Genomic DNA, 5,873 nt, shown 5'->3' with positions numbered 1-5,873 from the left:
CGATGCCGTGATCTGTGTGTTAAGTATTTCAGGCTTTATAGGGCATGAATGAGTTGGAGATTGGAAGGGAAGCCTCCAAAAATGGAAGGAACACAAGAAATTGAGGAGATGACCAGCGAGAAGCGACGCGGCCGCATGAATGACGCGACCGCGCGTAAGAGAGCAATTTGAAGCGACGCGGCCGCATGGATGACGCGACCGCGCGACATGGAATAGCACGAGTGACGCGGCTGTATGGACGACGCGTCCGCGTGGCAAAGCAGAAACGCGAATGACGCGTCCGCATGAGCGACGCGATCGCGTGACGTGCGCGATCTGCATAATTTGCAGATTCGCTGGGGGCAATTTTGGGCCCTATTTTGACCCAGTTTTCGGCCGGAACAGCAGACTAGAGCCAAAGAACATGCAGAAACCAAAGAGAACATTTATTCTACACAGTTTTAGTTTTTAGATCTAGTTTTACTCCTCCTCTAGGTTTTCTCTCTACACATTCATAGTTCTTAGGATTTTTAGTTTCTCTAGCTTTTTGCATTGGGATATTGAGAAGAGTTATTACCTCATCAAGACTTCGTCATTCTAGTTCGTTTTCTTTACTTGGCTTACTCTTCCATGTTCCTTGCTTTGTTTAATTTTACCATTGGAATATTTTTAAGATTATTTAATACATGGATCACTTTTATTTTTAATTGATTATTTTTAATTTTTATTTACAATGTCTTCCTTTAATTCCTTTTCATATGCTATGAATTTTACCTTTACAATGAGTGAGTAGTTCCCTAACTTGATGGGGAGTTGATTGAAAGGAACCCTTGAGTTGGAAGGTTCAAGAGAAAGATTGTAATTGGGTTATTGTTGGATTGCTCTCTAATTCCTGACACCAATCCTCCCCATAGTGGATTGGGACTTGTGAATAGAACAGCATTCCAACTTGTTTTACCTTCCTTTATTTAGTAAAGGATAACTAAACGAAATAACTCTCAATTGTTAATTAATCTTAAGAATGTTCCATCAAGAATAGGGCTTCCATGTAATCAACTCCCAGTCAAGGCTTTTATTTACATTATTTAATTTCATCAATTTAATTTCCTGTTACTCAACTCAAACCTTTTCAAAAACATCTGATTAATAAAATAGCACCCTTTCCTGCAACTCGTTGGGAGACGACCTGGGATTTATACTCCCAGTATTTTAAATTTCAATTTTCTGTGACACCTTTCTAAATTGATAAGCGGATTTCTGGCGAGTTAAGAACTATACTTGCAACGTATATATTTAAATAATTTTTAATTCGCTAATTTCTGCCCACATCAATGAGCAATGGAGGTTCATCCTCCCAAGTCTCATTACCAAATAACTTGGCATTCAGCTTCATGATTGCTCCTAGTTACTGAGCAACTTGCTCTTTAATAATATATTCATCCTCTTCAGAGGAAGAATACTCATCAGAGCTCATGAATGGCAACAGTAAGTTCAGTTGAATCTCTATGGTCTCTATGTAAGCCTCAGATTCCTTTGGTTCCTCATTGGGGAACTCTTTAGTGGCCAGTGGACGTCCATTGAGGTCTGCTTCATTGGAAATCACTGCCTTTTGACTCTCTCCAGGTTTGGCCGTGTGGGGTATATTGATGGCCTTGTACTCTCTTTTTGGATTCTCTTCTGTATTGCTTGGGAGAGTACTAGGAGGGGTTTCAGTCACTCTTTTACTCAACTGACCCACTTGTGCCTCCAAATTTCTGATGGAGGACCTTGTTTCAGTCATGAAACTGAGAGTGATCTTAGATAGATCAGAGACTATGGTTGCTAAGTCAGAGAGGTTCTGCTTAGAATTCTCTGTCTGTTGCTCATAAGATGATGGAAAAGGCCTGCTATTTCCAAACTTATTCCTTCTACCATTATTATTATTGAAGCCTTGATTAGGCTTCTGTTGATCCTTCCATGAGAAATTAGGGTGATTGACGGTCGGGATTCTCGCCAGTAAAGAATTTTTATAAAAATAGTATCTCGTTGTAAGTATAGTTTCTAAACTGGCAGAAAATCCTTTCGTACAAAAACTTTGGTTGTCACAAGTAACAAAACCCAATAAAATTTATAACCAAAGTATTTAAACCTCGAGTCGTATCTCAAGAAATTACAGAGAAGTATGACTTATTATTGGTTATAGAAAAAAGGTGTGTTTTTGGGTTTTTTGAATTAAGGAACAAGTAAATTAAATGGCAAGAAAAATAAATTAATAATTATGAAATCTTTTGGCAAGGTATAAGGACTGGAAATCCTATCCCAGTTATCCTTATCAGGTGTGATGAGAATTTTTTATTACTCCCACTTAGTTAACCCTTACGGAATAAAAGAAAGTCAAGTAGACCAATCAATTTGATCCTCAAGTTCTAGTCAACTCCTGTGGAAAGACTAGCTTTAGAGCGATCCAAATCAATCAGCAATTCCCAATTTTTAATCAACTGCTGAGTCTGATAACTCAAGTGTTACCAATTACTTAACCAAAGCAAAAAGGGAATAAATCTTAAATTAAATTGAAAGCATCAATAATTGAATAAAACAATTATAAATCTAAAATACCTCAAATTATATTAAATAGAATATTCAAATCTAACATGGAAAGATTCATAAGCCAATTTGGCAACATAAATAATTAACAAGTAAAAGCATTAGAGTATCTAAAAGTAGGAGAGAAACATAAACTAAAGGAACATTAAACATGGAATTGGAGAAAAGGAAGAAATCCTAATCCTAAATCCTAAGAGAGAGGAGAGAGCATCTCTCTCTCTAAAACTACATCTAAAACCTAAAATTGTGAATATGAAAGTTGTATTTGTTGTGTCTATTGATTGGATTGATTTCCCCACTTTATAGACTCTAATCTGTGTTTTCTGGGCCAAAAATTGGGTCAAAAACAGCCCAGAAATCGTCCCCAGTGATTTCTGGTACGTACAGGTCGCTGCAAAGTCACGTGGTAGCGTCGTCCACGCGTTCGCGCGGATTGCATTTTTTCCAGGTCACTCATCCGCGTGATCTACGTATGCGCATCACTTGTCTTCAGGGTAGCTATGGAAAATTATATATTGTTACAAAGCCCCGGATGTTAGCTTTCCAACGCAACTAGAACCGCGTCATGTGGACATCTATAGCTCAAGTTATGGTCGATTTGGTACCAGGAGGTCAGGCTGGACAGCTTTAGCAGTTCCTTCAGTTTCTTGTATTCCTTCCACTTTTGCATGCTTCCTTTCCATCCTCTAAGCCATTCCTGCCCTGTAATCTCTGAAAACACTTAACACACATATCACGGCATCGAATGGTAATAAAGGATAATTAAAATTGACAGTTTAAAGGCCTAGGAAACATATTTTCAACCATAGCACAAAATCAAGAAGGAAAAATGTAAACTCGTGCAAATCATATGAATAAGTGAGTAAAGAATTTATATAAACCACTCAATTAAGCATAAGATATACCATAAAATAGTGTAGCCAAAAGTGAAAAAAAAATGATGCCTTAGGCTACGGCTACGCTTTTTGGGCTACGGCTACGCTTTTTGGGATGATTCCTATTCGGCCGTTGCCTATTCTCAAAGGCTACGCTTTTCTGCACCAAGGGCTACGCTTTTGGAGTTTAAGAATAGGGTACGCTTTTCAAGTGATGCTGCCCAAGACCAAAGGCTACGCTTTTCAGCATCCATTTTTACCAGAGAGTAATATAATTATCTATATAATCCTATATTTTTAATTAAATTAGTGAAATATTATAAAATAAAAATATTTCTCCATCCAAAAAACCTACTTTTTTTTTACCGAGAAAAATATTTTTTCATAATTGAAAAACTTTTATAAAGTAATCCGAAAAACAGGAAATAGTTGCCACAGAAAACAATGCATGTCTTGTATACAACATCACTGTTATCTGCAATCTGCATGTACCATCTTTAGCCTACAGCTTCTAAAGTTTACAGGTTGTTGTAAGATAGAAAACCTGAACATTTAAACAAAATGAAAATTTACATTCCAATGTAAAAAAAAATGAAAAAAAAGAAGTCATTTTGGTATAAATCAAATTCCCCCATTACAAATGACCATTCCCCTTGTGCACAACAATGGTTCTTTCATAACCAAATGACATCAACAAAAACGGGAGCCTTGCTTGCTTTTCTGCATTCCATAGCATATATGAAAATATCTGTTATGGTTACTAAGGAAAACATTCAGCTTCACAATAAGTTGCACCATCAAATATCTAGCTGATCAAGATCAATCGTGTTTGCGCAATTTCTTATCAGATCCTTCCGAACATCCACCTATTAAAAGCAAAAATTGTTTAAAAAGAAATACAAGAAAGATTACGATAATACAAGTTTATTGGTGATTCAACTATGAAAACTGATTCTCTTGAACTTTTACATGACTTTGTTCCTTGTGATCTGTCATCTCTCTACTGATTTAAAAGGTGGAATCCAAACAATACATGAGATATCCATATGAAATAGTAAATAAAATCTAAGAGTAGTCAATCAGGTAGCATATGAGAGATTCATACCAGCAGCATATCCCTATTACGGAGCAGCATTTTCAATGGTAAGTATCTTCCTCTCACTCTCATACATTGCTATAAATTTGTCAATTTTGACTAGTTGGCACCTAATGTAATGGTAACTATTTGATTGTGACGCAGATGACAGGTTTCTTCATCTTCACTGCTGTTCATCTATACCACAAGTAGTTGTAAACCCTTTGATCCAAGATAATGTAGTATGTAGCACCATAACGATTGGATTTGAATGCTAAGATTGAAAATTTTGACTAGGATATAAAATGCAAATTTCTAATTTATTATAGAAGTGATTCCAAACCAGCTAACATGCTCTTATCCATGATTCAACCAGGGATTTTGGAGAAGAAATTCAAACCCAAGAAATGAAATTGAAACTAGTTAACTAATAATAATATAGGATGAAACTAAAGACCAAAAAGAAATAGAAAGCAAACAAAACTTAACTAAAGATGAAGCAGAAATTTGTGCAGAAGATGAAGCTAAAGACCTTGTAGTTCTTCTAGGAATTTGTGCAGCTTCCTCTGAATTCATATTTCCTCTGATAAAATCAACAATGGAATCATCAATTTGGAATCAAAAGTGATCAGAAGCACTAATGAAGCAGAGCAGTTTTTTAAGAATTAGCAAGGAAAGAAAACTAGAGATGATAATAACATAAAGCTAAGGCCTGTAACATCTTTGCTCAGCATAACCAACTAGCAGTGAGATATGAAAACATATGAAGCATAAACACTAGATAGAAGTTTCAGAAGAACAAAATTTTTCATTCACAAACAGACAAAATATTCTCCCACAAAGACTTGAAAAACCCTCTCCTTCCATTCTCCAACCAGAAAAACGTAAATAAATGACCATTTTCTCCCTGTTCCACAACTTAAAAGACAGTACTACCAACAACAAAAGAATCAATAACAATAAGATCATCCCTGCTCTAAACACACACACACAAATTCTGGTCCAATCAAACTAGACATATTTGAACTGTATCAACTCTTCTAGTAATTAAGTCATACCCTAGTAGTGAGAATGCTCCTCAAAGATAGTTTTATATTTTATAACATTCACAATGCTGCAAACCCAGCACCTTATTTCATAGAGAAAAGTCTAAACCAAAAGTATTCCAACTACATCAAGTCTTCTAGACTTCTACTGATTTGCTAAAAGTTCTAAAACTCAGTTCACTAGGAATGAAGATTCTCAAAGCTTTTTTTCTGAAGCAATATTAATTACCTGTATGAGATTCATCGTGTTAGCAGAAAGGACAGTAATAACATCAAAAGCTCAACTCCTTTTCGCACAACAATGAAATCAAACCT

At 35.9% G+C, this 5,873-nt stretch overlaps 1 long non-coding RNA gene across 1 annotated transcript; it reads left to right on the top strand.

Moving 5' to 3' along the window:
• LOC110264664 lies at positions 4,404–4,840 on the top strand. Its single transcript, XR_002350842.1, has 2 exons — positions 4,404–4,580; positions 4,678–4,840. It is a non-coding gene; the product is annotated as an uncharacterized LOC110264664 (long non-coding RNA).

The sequence above is a fragment of the Arachis ipaensis genome, chromosome B07, assembly GCF_000816755.2.
Source record: "Arachis ipaensis cultivar K30076 chromosome B07, Araip1.1, whole genome shotgun sequence".
NCBI lineage: Eukaryota > Viridiplantae > Streptophyta > Magnoliopsida > Fabales > Fabaceae > Arachis > Arachis ipaensis.
The sequence above is the reverse complement of the archived record's forward strand: the minus strand, read 5'-3'. Positions and strand labels throughout refer to the sequence as shown.